Source organism: Mandrillus leucophaeus, unplaced genomic scaffold, assembly GCF_000951045.1.
Source record: "Mandrillus leucophaeus isolate KB7577 unplaced genomic scaffold, Mleu.le_1.0 Scaffold352, whole genome shotgun sequence".
NCBI lineage: Eukaryota > Metazoa > Chordata > Mammalia > Primates > Cercopithecidae > Mandrillus > Mandrillus leucophaeus.
This window is the reverse complement of record NW_012103721.1, coordinates 1,890,403-1,909,620: the sequence shown is the minus strand read 5'-3', so window position 1 is coordinate 1,909,620 and position 19,218 is coordinate 1,890,403. Positions and strand designations below refer to the sequence as shown.

Sequence of the window (19,218 nt, the reverse complement as noted above, 5' to 3'; positions counted from 1 at the left end):
GGTCTCAACTGCTCTTGACCCCTGGTCCCAACTCTACTGACTAAGTCACTTGCAAGCAAAGTCCCTAATAAAATAATTGTTAAAAGAATGGAAAGATAAGTTAGATTCTGGGACGCTTTGATGCTATGGGGATCTTGGGGTTGGAGGGCCCTCTATTGAACCCATACTCATTCAGCAAGAAGAATTAAGGTCAATCTCAGGACTAGTCTAGGATGTCTGAGGAAAGTACTAATAAGTCAGTCTTTTCATCGCCTCATCTGTCGGGATGAACAGCCTGTAAAAATTGTTATTTAAGGACAAATTGTACATATGTATATATTTTTAATGGACTTTATTTTTAGAGCAGTTTTGGATTCACAGCAAAATTGAGAGGAAAGTACAGAGATTTCTCATATATCCCCTCCCCTCAAATAGGCACAACCTCCCCCATTATCAATACCCCCACCAGGGTGGTAAATTTGTTATAGCTGATGAACCTACATTGACACATCATTATCATCCAAAAATCATGCTTTAAGGATTTTGATCTTTATCCTCCGAGTAAAGATATTGAACAGTGTTCATCAAGAGGGTGCTATCATTAGGTTCCCATTTTAAAGCGTTCAATGACTGCAGAATGGAGAACAGATTAAAGACTAGTTAAATGAGAATAAAAGCAGGGAGACCAATGAGGAATTTGGGGAAGATGATGATGTATTGGATCAGGTGGTAGAATAGAGACAGACAAAACTGGATGTATTCAAGGGCTATTTATGGATTCGACTATAGCATTTCGCAACATACTACTGATCATATAACAAGAGGCTTCCAGTTTGAGTTGTAACAACTAAAAAATAAAGTATAATATAATAACATATATGTTTTTTAAGCCATCAGAATGTTATGGATGGGAAGAAGTCTAAAGGAACCATATTCCAGAGAGACAAGTGCTTCCTAGAGAATGAAGATCAGTAGGCATTACCTTCCCTAGGGGCAACTGCTGAGTCAGGCGTGGGCTGGTGAGAATTGGGCCTGATTCAAGCAGGGAGACTCTTCCTGCGTAAGGTGCAGTCAGCAGAGTTTTAAATGTCTGCGTGTGGGTTGGTGAGACCAACTAGAATCTGGAGGAGTTTCAAGGCCACGTTCTCCCACCCACCGATTCTCCCTCAGGAGACTTGTGTGAGAGGACGTGGTAGCCCAGTAATCTGAAGGCTGGGTAGTAAGTCATAGAGGGAGTTCTTGGCAACTCATTGTGCTGAGATTTCAAAGGCTTGCCAAAGGGAGGGGCCTGTAATATACACAGGACTGATCTTGCACTGAAGACATTTGAAACCAGAGATAAACTGAAACTATTTGGAAGAAGTTGAAGAAAATATGAACAAACGGGATGAAAAGATGGAGAATTTTAACAGAACTATTATAATTTCCTGACAATGACTAAAATAATATTCTAGAACTGAAAAATAAAATATCTAAAGTTAGTAAATTCGTTGACCAACCTCTTCCAGTCCTCCCTTTCCTCTTTCCTCGCAGCCTCTGGTGGCCACTATTCTACTTTCTACATCTGTGAAATCAACTTTAGATTCCACATATGAGTGAGTTCATGCGGTTTCTCTTTCTCTACCTGGATTATTTCAATTTATGTCCTCTCAGTTTATCTACGTTGCTACAAATGACAGGATTTCATTCTGTTTTATAACTGAATAGTATTCCATTGCATGTACATATGCCACATTTTCTTTATCCATTAATCTGCAGATGAGCATTTCAGTTGATTTCCTAATCTTGGCTATTGTGAGTGATGATGCAATAAACAGGGGTTGCAAATATCTTTTCAACATACTGATTTCATTTCCTTTGGATATGTATCCAGACTTCTATTTTTAATTTTTTGAGAAATCTTTATACTGTTTTCCGTAACTGTACCAATTTATATTCTCACCAATAGTATATAAAAATTCCCTTTTCTCTGCATCTTCACCAGCATTAGTGACTATAGCAAATAACAATATAGTGCATATTACAAGATAGCTAGAAGATTTTTGAATATTGCCACCACAAAGAAATGACAAATATTTGAAGTGGTGAATATGATTACCCCGATTTAATCTTTATATTATGCATACATGCATTAAAATATCAGGTTGTAGTACATACATGTACAATTATTATGTGTCAATTATAAATTTAAAAATTAAAACATTCATTGGATTTAACAGTAGACACAATATAGAAAATATTTTGAACTAAATAGTAATAGAAATATGGTATATCATTATGTGTGGGATGCAGCTAAGAAGATATTTAGGAGGTAGAAATAGACTCAGTGACAGTTGAGAAGTGGTTATTAAAGTCAACTCCTGGGTTTCTATTTGTAGTACTGGATGGATGATTGTGTGATTGTCATTCACCATGATAAGAATTTGTGTGTGTGTGTGTGTGTGTGTGTGTGTGTTTGTAAAAGAGAAAGAGAGAGAGAGAGAGGTGTGCACTTGCAAATGCAAGGAGGTAATTGAGTATGAAGTGAGGGTAGTTGAGTTTGAAGTGACTTGGTGGTTTCTAAACAGATGTTCCCACTCCCCAGATTGCACTTGTCCTACTTCTGCACTAGACATCAAGACTTGAATTCTTTTTCTTATGGGGAATTTCTCCTGACCACTACCCTTACCCCAGGATGGGTTAGGTGTTCCTATTTGGTGTACTTAAAACATCCTACACATAAGTCTCAGAGTAATTTTATATTCTTTATTAAGTCATGTTGTTATAAAACTATTTATTTATCTCTTACCTTAGAGGTCCTTGGAAAGCAGAAATGCTGTTCCTAGCACAGAGTAAGTGCTCAGTTATAGTTTGTTGAGTAGCACTGGACTGTGAAAATCAAATTGAGGTATTTCCAGACATACTTAGGGCAGTAAAAATTTTTACATCTCCTGCATCTAACTAAATACTAAACATGAGAGGTATAGAGTAGAGTTGCTTAGGTGAAAAAAAATACTGAGACAGTATCACAATTTTTTGCTCCCAAAGAAGCTTACAGTTAGAGTTTCCCAGTTATAGTAAAAAGAGAGACTGAGAGAGATATTAATAAGGGATTTATATTGTAGCCTAAATTCTAAACTGCGTATACTTTGAACTTACGTTTGGAGAGGTATGACATCAGACGACCTTGGAGTCAGACACTTGGCTTCTAAGCAAAGCTCTGTCACCTGCCAGCTCGGCAGTATTCGCTTATCTGAGTCTCAGTTTTCTCCTCAGTAAAGAGGAGATGAAAATAATCCTGCCGAACAGGGTTTTTATGAGAGGTGACCCTCTTCTTTTCTCAACTCTGAGAGGTCCAACCCTCCTGGACAGTGCAGCAATCTGAAAAATAGGTTAGTATATGAAACCGATCCCTGGCCAAGTCACAGAGGTCCCTCTGAGTGAGCCTTTGTCTTTTTCCAGAAAGAGTCAATAGAAAATTAGGTTTGCAATGCACATAGAGTCCTCAGACATTCAAGATTGATTGTACACATTTTCTCACAATTATAATTCCCTTTCTTTTTGTTCCTTCTGATTTCACCCCGGATCCTATCCACTGCCTTCTTGGTAGTGATCGTTACCATGTGATGTCCCGGTTAGCTCTGTACATCCACTTCTTCATATGCCATTCATTGTACTGCGTAGGATGGTCTGGTATCTCAAGTCTTTCTTGATACCTGTACTCTCCTTCCTTGGTGATATCCTTACCTATTCTTCATATTCTTCCCACTGCAGACCAACTATATTTCACATCTGTGACACACAAAGAACCAGAGATTGTCTTTCCATTATGCTTTTGTAGACATCAGTTGTTGTCAACATCAGTTGATCTATTTTATCAGTCCTTGACTTTTGGGGTTTTTTCTGTTTATTTGTTTTATGTAAGACTTTATCCTCAGATTAACTGCTTATTTCTAAAAATTTGTAATTGCACAGATAAACAAAATGTCCTATTAATTTTCTCATTAACTGGAGAACCCTTTTGCTGACACGTTACCTTCATAGAAACGACTGTGAAAAGTTCACATCCAGTTGCCTTCTAGCCCTGTTTGCTTTGGAAGTGCATCAAAGAGCCTGGCTAATGCAGAGGAAGACTCATTAATTACTGGCTTTGATCTCCTTTAGTGCTCAACACTCCTTACTATATTCAAGAGTATTGAATTCTTTGGAAAATGACTTCCTGAGACCTATTCTTCACATTACTTCTAATGGAAAAAAATTGCAGCCAGCCAGAAATGGATTGTTTGGCTATAGTCTGCTCAGTTTTCAAGAAGTTAATTGAAACTTCAGGATCCTTAACTTAGGGAAAGTGTTAGCAAGTCTGTCAGCCACATCTGTGATAGCCCTTTATTTTCCTTTCTAACTTTTCTTCTTGAAGTTTAATCTACACATATTAAAATGTATATTAAGTGTTCAGGTCAATAAATTTTGACAATGGTAAATATTCATGAAACTATCAAGGCATTTCCATTCACCCCAGTACATTCTCCTTTGCCCCTTTCTGGTCAGTTCCCCTACCCTCCACATATTCACCTCAGAAACAACCACTGCTTGGAATTTTTTACTGCAGATTAGTGTTGGCTGTTCTTGGACTTCATGTACATAACATTATATGGTGTGTAGTTTTTTTGTGTCCAGCTTTTTTCATTCAACATAATGTTTCGAGGTTCATCTATGTTGTTGTGTATGTTAGTAGTTGTATTAGTTTGTTCTCATATTGCTATAAAGAAATAACTTAGACTGGGTAATTTATAAAGAAAAGAGGATTAATTGGCTCATGGTTCTGCAGTCTGTACAGGAAGCATGATGCTAGGATCTGCTCAGCTTCCAGGAAGGTCTCAGGAAACTTATAATCATGGGAGAAGGTGAAGGAGAACCTTGCACTTCACATGGCTGGAGCAGGAGCAAGAGAGAGAGAGGGCAAGGATGTGCTACATACTTTTAAACAACAGATCTCAGAAGAACTCACTCACTATCATGAGGACAGTACCAAGAGGGATGGTGCTACACCATTCATGAGAAACCATTCCCATGATCAAATTTCCTCCCACCAGACCCCACCTCCAACGCTGGGAATTACAATTCGACATTAGATTTGGTAGAAACACAGATCCAAACCATATCAGTTGTTTTTTTCTGTTATATTTCTAAGTTGTATCCATTTGTATAAACATATTACAATTTATACCCTTATTTACTTTTACATTTATAGATATTTTAGTTTTTCTAGTTTGGGGTTGTTATTTTCTTTTTTAAAAAAACTCAGATTATTTAACTGGAGTAAACTTCATGTGAAATTGTGGAAGGAGAATATACGTTTAAACTAAGATAAAGTTTTTCTAACAAGGGTTGGTTCTTTTCTGATGAGAAAATAGGACTGGGTTTGTTTTGAGCAGTGGGGGTTTCAAAGGGACCTTCACAAATTCTCAACTATAAGGTTTGGGGTCACAGATTTCTTTTCCTAGGGAACATATGGCATCTCCTTTATTGAAGGACTTCGATGATATTCATTTTCATTGATTTTTGAATGAGTAGACACCATTTTGTCAAGAAACCACTTCATCAGCTGCTATGGTACAGAGATGTACTATGCTACCTGACTAGACGCTGCTCCTGGGAAAAACCTCAACTTCCTCTACTGTGCTGAAATCTCATCCTGTCTCATCCATGTGTTCATTCATCCATTCATTCATTCATTTAACGTATGTTTGAGTACCTACTCTGAGCTTTGTTAGAGGTTAACGTTGAATAAAACACACTTCTTTCGACATTATATGAATAGATTGAGACCTCTCATCAGAGCCCAATATAAAAGTACACTGTGTTTTTGCTTGGTATATGCTTGGGATGCTAAGAATATGCATAACAACAATAACATTTACTATGGTAAAATCCTGGCCTATGGGTTTCTTCCGACGGGCAGGTCATTCCACTTCCTCATGGGAGTAGAATAATTGGATCTGCTAAACTGTGGCAGCAATGTGCTGACATGTATTCTTCATTCCTGGCCTCTCTTATCCTATGCCTTAATTCTTCCCCAGGGAAGGAAGGATGCTTTAACTGACTGCTGAATTTAGGAGAAGGAATTCTGCAAGCTTAGCTCCTTCTCTGCTTACTGTTTTCGAGTCTTCCTGCCTTTAGAGAGTGTTACTCTCTATAGCCTGCCATGTGGAAGAAAGGTGTCCTCCCCTGAAGACTGAAGACAGTAAGAGATCTGAGCCATCCAATTATGCCAGAAACTAAGTGAGCAAGTGAGTTTAACTTCAGAGTGAAATAATGGCAAGACTACTTGGCTTCAGCTCTAAGGCCATATTCTCCAGTCAAATTTTTCAGTAAAGAAAGTGGGCCAGTTGTGGTGGCTCAAGCCTGTAATCCCAGCACTTTGGGAGGGTGAGGTGGGCAGATCACAAGGTCAGGAGTTCGAGACCAGCCTGGCTAACATGGTAAAACCCCGTCTCCACTAAAAATACAAAAATAAGCTGCGCCCAGTGGCACCTGCCTGTAATCCCAGCTACTCAGGAGGCTGAGGCAGGAGAACAGCTTGAATGTAGGAGGTGGAGGTTGCAGTGAGCCGAGATTATGCCACTGCACTCCAGCCTGGTGAAGAGCAAGATTCCATGTCCAAAAAAAAAAAAAAAAAAAAGGTGGCTACAGTTATGCCTCTCATAATGATGTTTTAGTCAACAACAGGCCGCATATATGATGGTAGTTCCATAAGATTATAATAGAGCTGAAAAATTCCTATTGCCTAGTGATGTTGTAGTCATCCTAATGTCATAGCACAAAATATTACTCACGTGTTTCTGGAGATGCTGGTGTAAAACATATTGTGCTGCCAGTCGTAGAAAAGTATAGCATGTACAATTATGTACAGTACCTAATACTTAATAAAAATAAATGATTGTGTTACTGGTTTATGTACTTACTATACTTTTTATCATTATTTTAGAATATACTCTTCTACCTATTAAGAAACAGGTAACTGTAAAGGAGCCTCAGCATGTCCTTCAGAAAGTATTCCAGAGGAAGGCATTGTTACCATAGGAAATGACAGCATCATGCATATTATTGTCCCTGAAGACCTTTTAAGGAGACAAGATGTGGAGATGGAAGACAGAGATACTGATGATCCTGATCCTGTGTAAGCCTAGGCTAATATGTGTATTTGTGTCTTCATTTAGTTTTTGTTTTTGCTTTTGTTTTGTTTTTGCTTTTGTTTTGTTTTGTTTTGTTTTTTTCTGAGATGGAGTCTTACTCTGTCATCAAGGCTAGAGTGCAGTGGCCATGATCTTGGCTCACTGTAACCTCCACCTCTCAGTTCAAGCAATTCTTGTGCCTCAGCCTCCCAAATAGCTAGGACTACAAGTGCACACCATCAGCTAATTTTCATATTATTAGTAGAGACTGGGTTTCACCATGTTGGTCAGGTTGGTCGCGAACCCCTGACCTCAAATGATCCACCCGTTTCGGCCTCCCAAAGTGCTGGGATTATAGGTGTGAACTACCACACCTGGTCTGTGTCTTGGTTTTTAACAAAAATGTTTAAAAGATAAAAAAGTTAAAAAAAAAAATCAAAAAGCATATAGAATAAGGATATAAAGAAAACATTTTTTGTACTTTTACAATGTGTTTGTATTTTAAGCTAAGTACTATTGTAAGAGTCAAAAGATAAATAAATTAAAAAGTTTATGAAGTAAAAAAGTTACAGTAAGATAAGGTTAATGTATAATTAAAGAAAGAAAGATGCTTTTTAAATAAATGTAGCATAGCATGAGTATACAGTGTTTATAAAGTCTACAGTAGTGTACAATAATGTCCTTAGTCCTTCACATTCACTTACCACTCACTCACTCACTAGCCCAGAGCAAATTCCTGTCTGGCAAGCTCCATTCATGGTAAGTAAGTGCCCTATACAGGTGTACCATCTTTTTACCTTTCATACTGTGTTTTTACTGTACTCTATGTTTAGATATACATATATTTCCCATTGTGTTAAAATTGCCTACAGTATTCAGTATATAACATGCCGTACAGGTTTGCAGCCTAGGAGCAATAGGCTATAGCACATAGCCTAGGTGTGTACGAAGAGCCTTCAAAAAGTGGAAATGGAAAATGCTTATTATGAAAAACCATGCATGAATTTCAAAATTTTTTGCACCAACATAACCTCATACCAACTAGATATAACATGTCTAAACAGAATCTAGTTTGAGACACTAAGAAGGAAAAGACATCAGTTTGAAAATAGCCTCTATTAGAGCAACATGAATTCTGCTATAATTGAAGCAAGAACAATCATCGGCTGGGCGCGGTGGCTCATGCCTATAATCCCAGCTCTTCGAGAGGCCAAGGGGAGCAGATTACCTGGTCAGGAGTTTGAGACCAGCCTGGTCAACACAGTGAAACCCCATCTCTGTTAAAAATACAAAAATTATCTGGGCACATGCCCGTAATGCCAGCTACTCTGGAGGCTGAGACAGGAGAATTGCTTGAACCTGGGAGGTGGAGATGACAGCCAAGAATGCACCTCTGCACCCAGCCTGGGTAACAGAGCGAGACTCTGTCTCAAAAAAACACACAAACAAACAAACAAACAAACCCATCAAATTAATGGTGAAGTTTTTGTGAGAGAATGATGAAATAATTTATGCTTTATGAAAAGTTTATGGAGACAATGTCCCAAAGAAACCAGCAGTTTACATATGAATAACTCATTTTAAAAGGGGAGGAGATGATGTTGAAGATGAAGTGCATAGCCTAGACCAGTCACATGGATTTTTGAGGAAAAAATTAATTTTGTTAATTCTCTAATTGAAGAGGACGGATAATTAACAACAGAAACAATAGCCGATACCACAGACATCTTAATTGGTTCAGGTGACAGAATGCTGACTGAAAAATGAAAATTGAGCAAACTTTCCGCCTGATGATACCAGAATCATTGTGTCCAGATCAGCTGCAGACAAGTGCAGAGCTTTCAATGGAAATTTAAACAAGTGGAATGATCCCACTTTGAAGATACTTTGAAGAAGCATTTCTTCGAGGAATTGAAACAGTAAATGAAACATGGCTTTACCAGTATGATCCTGAAGATAAAGAACAATCAAAGCAATGGCTACCAAGAGGTGGAAAATGGTCTGGTCAAAACAAAAGCAGACCATTCAAGAGCAAAGGTCATGGAAACAATTGTTTGGAATACTCAAGACATTTTGTTTGTTGACTTTCTGAAGGGTCAAACAATGATGGCATTTATTTATTATGAGAATGTTTTGAGAAAATTAGCCAAAACTATAGGATAAAAAACACACAAGACAGCTTCCCCAGAGAGTCCTTCTCCACCATGACAATGCCCCTGCTCATTTTTCTTATCAAACAAGGAAAATTTTTCAAGAGTTTCCTTGGGAAACCATTAGACATCTACCTTACAGTCCTGATGTAGCTCCTTCTGACTTATTTCATAATTTTAAAACATCTTTAAATGACACCCATTTTTCTTCAGTTAATACTGTAGAAAAGACTGTATTGACATGGTTAAATTCCCAGGACCCTCAGTTCTTTAGGAATAGACTGAATGCCTGGTATCATCACTTACAAAAATATCTTGAAGTTGATGGAGCTTATGTTGAGAAATAAAGTTTATATTATTTATTTTTGTCTTTTAATACTATTTTTTCCACAAACATTTTAAGTCTTATTGTAGTAGGCTATACCATCTAGGTTTGTGTAAGTACACTCTATGATGTTCATGCAATGACAAAATTGCCTAAGAATGCATTTCTTAGAATATATCCCTGTCAATAAGTGACACATGGCTATATTTCAAGTTTGTCATCTTTAAGTATATCATCTTGATTACACTTTTGTCTATTTCCTAATTTAATTTGAATGAGGGTAGGAAAAGGGAATATGACAAAATATAATTTTAAGAAAACTAGAAGTGTATTTAACTCAATAATGAAAGAAATATTTAACTCAGTGATGGAACTATTAGGAAAGTAAAGCTGGTTCTAAGAGGATACAAGAGACTGAAAGAAAGATTGCTGAAATCAATTGCTCAGTTAGATATAAAACTGTTAATGCTTTCCCACTAAGAATATCATAATTTATATTTGGATGAAACCAAAATGTTTGCATTGTTAATAAATAAGTTATTTTAAAATACAAAAATTAGTTAATGTTCTGCAGAGCAATAAATATCAAAATTTGGGATATCTTTTCTTCTGAAAAGAAATCACTCATCTCTCTACTGGCACACAGTTTTTAACAACCTATCAACCTTTTACAAGTTAACAAATAACATTACAGAATCAGGGCCTTAGTCAAATGTAAATAATCAGCCAAAATCACGTTCCCTTACATCATCAGATGACTCTTGTCAGACAATGTGGCTTCCTAACTAATGCTCTAGCATAACTTTTGAAGCGCATGCAGTAGTATTTTTTCCTTATTTCAAAATTTGGATAATTTTTCTTAACAAATATTCTTTATCAGGACACCAAAATCCTAAATGGCAAGTACTAATTCCGCAAAGAATAGAAAAATAACACTAGCCCAGAATATGGCCAGTTAAAGTCAGTTGTCACTAACTGGACACCTTAATCATGACAAACTGCATTCCTACAATGAAGCCATAGTCTACAGTATATTTATGTGATAGCTTTTGAGCAAAACTCTTTTTTTTTTTTTTTTTTTTTTTTTTTGAGACAGAGTCTTGCTCTGTGGTCCAGGCTAGAGTGCAATGGTGCAATCTCAGCTCACTGCAACCTCCACCTCCCGGGTTCAAGCGATTCTCCTGTCTCAGCCTCCCGAATAGCTGGGATTACAGGCGTGCACCACCATGCTGAGCTAATTTTTGTATATTTAGTAGAGATGGGATTTCACTATGTTAGTCAGGTCAGGTCTCAAACTCCTGACCTCTGGTGATCACCCACCGCGGCCTCCCAAAGTGATGGAATTACAGGCATGAGCCACCGTGCCCCACCTTGAGCAGAAATCTTTTCAGATGAATAAGTTGCAAAATGCACCTTCCGATATGTAAGTCAATTGACTTATTTAATGAAATTATTTGCTGCCTGGACCATAGCTCATGTTTAGGTAGCTGTTAATCTCTACTTTTATTGAACCATATTGAAATATGTCTGAAAAGCCCAATTAAGATATGGATAGATATTAATGCCAATATATACTCTATGTGATAGGCATTTGTTTAAAATTTTACATATACTTATTTTAGTGAGATGCATTAAGACAAATTTAAAATTAGACATTTTCTCTTCTTATGAATGGATGTAGAAAGGAGCACTGTTAAAGTAAAAGATGACAGGTGAGCTGGGCTCAGTGGCTCATGCCTGCAATTGTAGCACTTTGGGAGGCCAAGGTGGGCAGATTGCCTGAGCTCAGGAGTTCAAGATCAACCTGGGCAACATGGTGAAACCACATTTCTACTAAAATACAAAAAATTAGCTGAGTGTGGTGGTGCATGCCGTAATCCCAGCTACTGGGGAGGCTGAGGCAGGAGAATGGTTTGAACCCGGTAGGCAGAAGTTGCAGTGACCTGAGATCACACCACTGCACTCCATCCTGGGTGACAGAGTGAGACTCCATCTCAAAAAAAAAAAAAACCTAAATAAATATAAAATAAAAAATAAAAATAAACATGCCAGGTGTCACTGAGGATATTGAATATCCTCTTTATTTGAGGACATTCTATTTTGCCATAAAGGGCAAGATCCAAAACAGATGGATGAGCAAAGCGTATCTTTGTTAAGCAGAGATAAACAAGTTGGTAACCCATGAGATGTGTTAGAGAAATAAAAGAAGTAGAGAACATGGACATGAACACAGAAAGTGATAGAAGGACCAAGTGACACTAAATATTTATAGTACACAAAATATACATGAGGCACTCATATCTGTGAGATCTTAAATCGGTCACTCAGCTTGACTCCCATTCTGGCCCCACCTTTTCTCTGCCAAATTAAAAACAACAGTTGCTCATCCGGTTACCTGGCCAGTGACATTGTGGTTGGGGGGAGTTGTCCCTGGAATAGCTTGCATGATGCTGTGCTTACAGGCTATCATGCATCAAAGTATTTCCTACATGCCACCAGAAACTGAGAGAAAGAATATTTCAAAAGCTTGGAACTATAAGCATATACTTCAGGTGATTAATTTTATCTTTGTATTCCTTTGTAATGCCTTACATCTTTTGTTAGCCTTTCTCTACAAATCATGTTGCGAAATTCTTAAGTCATCAGTAGTAATGACATTTATCTTCCTTTCATAGGTTTAGATCTGCAAGATTCAAAGTGTAGGTTTTATGTCCTTTGCTTTCTCTTCCTTTCCTCCTTTCCTTCTTCCCTTCTTCCCTTTTTACATCTCCCTTTTTCTTTCTCTCTCCTTCCTTTCCTACCTTCCTCCTTTCTTTTCTTTCTTTCTATCTTTCTTTCTTTCTATTTCTTTCCTTTCTCTTTCATTTCTTCTCTTTCTTTTCTTCCTCTTTTCTCTTTATTTTCTTTCTCTCTCTTTCTTTCTGTCTCTATTTTCTTTCTTTTTCCTTCCTTTCTTTTTCTTCTTTCTCCCTTCCTTCCTTCCTTCCTTCCTTCCTTCCTTCCTTCCTTCCTTCCTTCCTTCCTTCTCCTTCTCTTTTTCTCGCTTCCTCTTTATTTCTGTTGGCTTTCCTTGCTGCTCTTTCTACATGGTTTATTTTTAAATGTTTTAAAGTGGTTTGATGGGATAAGTAAGTATAGCAAAACAGTATGTATGAAGATAGGTGAAAAAGAAAAATGGAAATCATGGATGGAAAGATAAGCTGTAACCAGGAATGGGTCCATTACAATACTGCACATCACAGAGACCTCCTTGTTAAAGACGAGCTGCAAATTTAGTTCTAAGCCTTCTTGCAGTTAACATAAAAAGGGAACACTGATCAGTCACCATATCCCCAGCTCTTCAGCACATTGCTGATTTGAATAAAAGTGGGATTCTGTTAATAAGAAATAAAAGGAGAAAGTTTATTGGGTGGAAAACTAGTGGCTTCTACCACATTCTACCCCTTTGGCTTTGTAATATTCATACACACTTTTCCTCTCATAAATAGAATACCTTCTCCAGCCTCTCCCTGAGAAATACCACACCATTGTCTCATCCAGTTAATTTATTCACTTCAAATATAGGATCTTTGGTAATGTGCTTTCTGCTTTTCATCAGGTCTCGAAGTGGTTCCTCATTATCTGGTGAGCCATAAGGTTAAACGGAAGTTATAAGTCTTTGTTTGGAAAAAGGAAGAACAAGAAACACAGCAGTCCCTGGCCACATAGCACACATCAATCAATTATTGCTAGGCAGGAACAATAAGGACTCCCTGCTCTCACAGTGAAATACATTTCTTGGCATAGCCAAATTTGCTAGGGTCCTGTTGTTTATTACTCTCTATGGCCACTCCAAAAGAGATGCGGAGAGGACAACTTTTCAGGGCTGCACAGCTTCCACAACTCATTCCTGTGGGTGAAATGTGGGGGCTCCGTCATTTCTTATTAATTAATTGATCATATGATGTTGGATATTTTTTTGTAGGGGGGGGTGAAACAATTTTAATTTTATGCTTCAAGTTCATGTTATGTACATTAAGTACCATATCAACTTGTCTTTAGGTTATTAATATTTTACTTGGGCAATATTATTTTATCTGAATTTATTTGGAGAAATACAACTTAGCCATCTGCTTATAAACATCACAAAAGATGACAAATTGGAAAACAGAACATTAACAATTAGAAATATTAAATTGACCCTCATATGTTATTTCTTTTAACTTGCTATTTGGGTAACTTGTATTTAGCATTTACCCTTGAGATTGGTAAAATATGTTACCAATGTATTATGCAAGAGTTTACATCTTTTGCATAAGTGGTGCCCTGGGTTGCACTTATTTTGACCAAATGAAAAACAAACACCGCTGGCACCATACACTAAACTATCTTTGTATCATAGGTTACAAGTCTTGGTAAAAGCCGAGACAAATATTTGAGGTTGGAGGTACCACTTAGTAGTTCTTCTCTGGGCTTAGAGAAGGAAAAAAAAATAGTCCCTTGCTGCACTTTATATCTCTTAAAAACAATGGTTCAGCAGCCTAAACCTTTTTGGTTATAAAACTTATTACACTAGGATTTACTTTGAAATATAGTTTACAACCAAATCAAGCATAACATACATACACTGGTACTTCAGCACAAGGGCAAACTTAAAAATATATTATTTTGGGCCTTTAAAATTAGGCCATAGTATAAAAAACAGTCCATAATCTCACATTCAGAAAATTCATATTAAATATTTCATTTCTGTAGGATAAAGGCCAAGAAAATTTTACACATGCATCAGTTTATTACATGTATTTACATGGCTCTTTCTTCCCTAGGAACTTAAAACTTTCGTATTATACAACTGCCCCAAGCAAGCTTCCTTTCTCCAAAGCATATTTTGCAGGAATGATGATGCCAGATCACTTTCAGAACAGGTTGTGCAGTGCTGTTAATACGTATTTTGAAAGCTATTGAGTGACCATTAAATAGTGTTTCTCTAAAAGATGGTTTTGGTATATTGTTGGCAGACACTTATTCATTATATCTGAGAAACAGGGCCATTGGAGTATACTCTGCCTCATTCTAATGAGTCCCAAGTGCCCTTTCCACCTTCACCACTGTACAATTTACTAAAATGCAGCTATTAAAAACATTCACATTTTCCTTTAGCAGTGCATCTGGTTGTTGGCTTATTACTAGTTTGGGTGTTTCTAGAGACTAAACTTTCAGATGTTTACCTAGCCCTCAGTCCTTGTACGTCTTAGATAAATGTTTATAATCTGATTCACAAACTTTCAACAATCTACTGATCCATGAATAATAATCTTAAATCCCCATTTTCCCTGAACAAACAAAAGAAAAAGTTGATTCCCTTACCACTCCCCAAATCTAAACTTGAATGGTTTCACTTAAAAGTTACTCAGGTGAGAACACTTAACAACAAGTACAATTATTATTTTAGTTACTTTAAGTTGCACTGATGCTATATTACATCACAATGCACATAAAACAAATGAAGTCTAATTATATATTTTACAATAATTAGCAATTCTACACTAATAGATTAATTCCCTGGTGAATTTGTTTCAGACCAACTGACCAATTTAGTTCTGTAAACACAACTAAATTTTTTTTTTTTTTTTTTTGACGGAGTTTCGCTCCTCTTGCCCAGGTTGGAATGCAGTGGTGCAATGTTGGCTCACCACAACCTCCACCTCCCAGGTTCAAGCAATTCTCCTGCCTCAGCCTCCTGAGTAGCTGGGATTACAAGCATGTGCCACCACACCTGGCTAATTTTGTATTTTTAGTAGAGATGGGATTTCTCCATGTTAGTTAGGCTGGTCTCGAACTCCCGACCTCAGGTGATCTGCCCGCCTCGGCCTCCCAAAGTGCTGGGATTACAGGCGTGAGCCACCACGCCCGGCAATGCAACTAAATTTAAACATCAGTACTTTATCTTATTTTATACCTGACTTTAAGTAAGGTTTTAATTTGAAATATCATTCTTTTCTTATCTGAAGGAATAAAGGAAACAGGAACCCAGTGGAATGATGGTTTGGGAATAATGCTTGGTGATGGCAGCTCAATAAATTTGACTCCAGCATAGTTCTGATTCGCTTGAGATTTAAAAAGTAAGCTGGGGCCTGGGCGCAGTGGCTCATGCCTGTAATCTCAGCACTTTGGGAGGCCAAGGTGGGCGGATTGCTTGAGGTCAGGAGTTCAAGACCAGCCTGGCCAACATGGTGAAACCATGTCTCTATTAAAAATATAAAACGTGGCCAGGCATGGTGGTGGGCACATGTAGTCCCAGCTACTCAGGAGGCTGAGGCAGGAGAATCTCTTGAACCTGGGAGGCGGAGGTTGAAGTGAGCTGAGATGGCACCAGTGCACTCCAGCCTGGGCAATAGAGTGAGACCCTGTCTCCAAAACAAACAAACAAACAAACAAATAAATAAATAAATAAAATAAAGAAAAAAAAGTAAGCTGGGACCTGATAAGCTAGAGTTCCAATTTTGATTATTTGGGAAATTTTTATTCTTCCCCCCATTTTGCATGACCTGTTATGCAGTTGCTGATGAGTTCTAACCATGTCCTCTTTCTTTTTTCTTATGAACCGTCTTCTGGGAATTCTGATCCTTGGTCCTCTATTAAGTTGCTGTTGGTTCTTACCAATATTTCTAGATTGAGGGGATAGAATGTTATACCTCTCTCCACCACCCACCCTCAGCTTCTTTGTCACCTTTTGGTCAACTTTTTAGAGAGCAGGGTTTCCAATACCTGTCCTCTTCCTTGCTGCCAAGCTCAAGATAATAGATGTTGCTTTCTGATGGATCATTTCCTTTGTCTCAGTATAGAAGTTCTCATAGGTCTATCTGCTGAGTTCATCCTAGGAGCTGAGGCCAACATCTGAGTCTCCTCAGTATACAAGTTTGAGGTAAGTCCTAGCAACCTGAAGCTCAGAACTATGGCGGCAGCAGCTCCTTCTCCATGTCAAAGCTTTCCTGCCTTTTCAGGTTGAGGCACGGACCAAAGCCCATGGGCACTGATGAGTGAACTGCTGCCCACCGTGGTGTCTGCAACTCTACCTCCTCCTTGTGCCTCTACTGACCTGATATTTCTTTAGAAATACAGTTCCTTCTAAAATTTAGTAGACTTTCAGTCTATTCAATGTGAGCAACCACAGCCAAAGATTGTATGGAGTCATAATATGAAGGTCTGAGAAATATTGTTTCCTGGTCCCAGGTCTTCATTTTTCACACGTAGTCTTTCCTTTTACCTTCTGTCATCAGCAATGTGAAATCATACATTTGGAGGAAAAGCAACACCCTTTAATCTCTATTTACCAGCAGGTATGGCTCCTTTGTCCAGCAGAGACCTGGAAGAGACAGCTGTGAACCCAATACCAGCCCCTGCTAGGGCTGCTGCTTCAGCTCTGACATGAAAGGCTTCAGTTTGAGGTAGGAAAGCAATGTGTTTTCTTCCCAAAGCTGGTAGACTCTTATCATATAGGCTTCTCAGACATCTTAGATTACAGGCCACAGGCCCACACACCTCTCTCTTAGCTGTCAGAATGACTAGCTTTAGTATGAATTCACTTCTCTCAAGGAGGACTTTGGAAAACTCAGCAATAAGAAACACACACATTTTAAATTTTCCTATTACTTCCCTTGATGCTGCAGCTACAGTAAGCACAAAAATTAAATATTTAATAACCACATGAAAAAGATCATCAACTTCGCAGCTTGTAATGGATGAGACCTGTCTACCTCTCTACCTTATATTCCTGGAAATTTCACATTTTTGTTTCTTTTAATTGCAACATCCCACTTTCAGGTACCCCATTTTGCATCAGAGGACAATGCACAGGCAAGCAATGGAAAATCCATTACAGTGGCTTAACCAGATGAGTTTGTTTTTAGTCTGTGTAGGCTGCTGTAACTAAATACTCTAGACTGGGTGACCTACACAACAGAAATTTATTTCTCACAGTTCTGGAGGCAAGGGAGTCTAAGATATGGGCGCTGCTCTTTTCAGTTCCTCAGATCTCTTTTTCTTCTTCTAAGACCACCAGTCCGATCAGATTGGGGTCTCACCCCATGACTCACTTAACCTTAGTTACTTCCAAAATGACCTATCTTCAAATACAGTCACACGAAGGGTTAAGACTTCACATAAATTTTGCAGGGACAAAATTCAGTCTATAATGGCTTTCTTTAGGGAGACAGGGAGTCCAGAGTTAGGGTAGGAGGTCCATGAAGTCACTGCTGTTCCAGGCTCCATCTGCCTCCCTACCTTCCTGTCTTTAACATGTGGCTTCTGTTCTAATGGCCTGACGACGCCTATTTTACATTTGCCCACCTTACTGGCAGACAGGATGAAGAAGAACTGCATGTTTATCAGGAAGCAAAATTTTTCCCCAGAAATTCCCAGCAGACTGTTGTTATCAATATTCCATTGATGAGAACTGTTTCATGTAGAGGTCCCTAACTGAAGGGCGTGGGGTGCTAGTTGAGTTTTTGTAGCTTGGGACAATTATTTTTGGAACAAAATTTGAATGCTGTTAGTAAAGGGGAAGAGGCTAATGGATATTGGGAAGATGAATCTCAGCGTTTGTTACAGGGTCCTCCAGACAGGCTGGATTATAACACAAGCATTATTCAGTACAATTTAAAATAAATCAGGAGCAGGGAGGGCTCCTAATATTCTGGATTTATAACTCTTTGAAATTTTAGTTTAATCCACAGAATGCTTTTAAAGTTTCCTCCGAAACATTTTTTTTTCCTGTATGTCTATTCTCCACAAATATTTTTTCTACATCAGAACACAATTTGATTGAACACTAACTCCGATATTCACAGACAGCATTAGATTTTGGTCACTACTACTAGTCTTTATGTAAGAACCAAGATTCCTTGGAGGATAGCGGAATCCACGTATTGCAACCAGAAAAAGTATGTTTCGCTGGAGTGAATGATAAACCGCTTCTGGGCAGAGGCACTCTTTACTACTCTCTTGGAGTCCTCAGGATCTAAGGAATGAGCTGCAATACCACATTGTGCCAGTAGATGACGACACCATCCAACATGTGAGGACTCCTCACCGGAAATCCCTTAAATTTCAAGCATCGAATAAGAGATTATTATTTTCTGTTATCAGGTATGTTAGTTTAACTTCCTACCAGTTGATTTTAGAAATGAGAAACATATATTCAAATAGTAACATTAAATATCAGAATTTGGTTATGTATTTGACTTTTAATTGGTGATAATTTCGGCAAAATGAAAATCATCTTCAAGGCAATGCAAATGACTTCTTATAGGCGAGCGCAAGTTTCCAGGTGAACAAACTGTTTTGTGAAGGAGCCAGAGGAAAACTGATTAGATTAGTTTAACTGTTGTGGCCACAAAGTCTTATAGCAGCCACCGTTTTTCAGTCTTGGCTGAATATTGAAATATATTTGTATTAACTTCCCAGATTAAATTGAAATAATGTAAGCAGTTAAAAAAATACCTGTCTGGTTCTTAACTCAAAAAACGCTCATTTAATTGGTCTACAGTATGGCCTGAGAGTCAAGCCTTTTAAAAGCTTCCCACGTGATTCTATTTTCCAGTCCATATTGAGAACACCTGCCCTTGGCTTA

General features: G+C 38.0%; 1 pseudogene; it reads right to left on the bottom strand.

Annotated features, from left to right (window-relative positions):
* Window positions 1-15,530: 15,530 nt before the first annotated feature.
* On the bottom strand, window positions 15,531-17,969 carry LOC105546275 (annotated as a pseudogene).
* Between the last annotated feature and the right edge of the window lie 1,249 nt (window positions 17,970-19,218).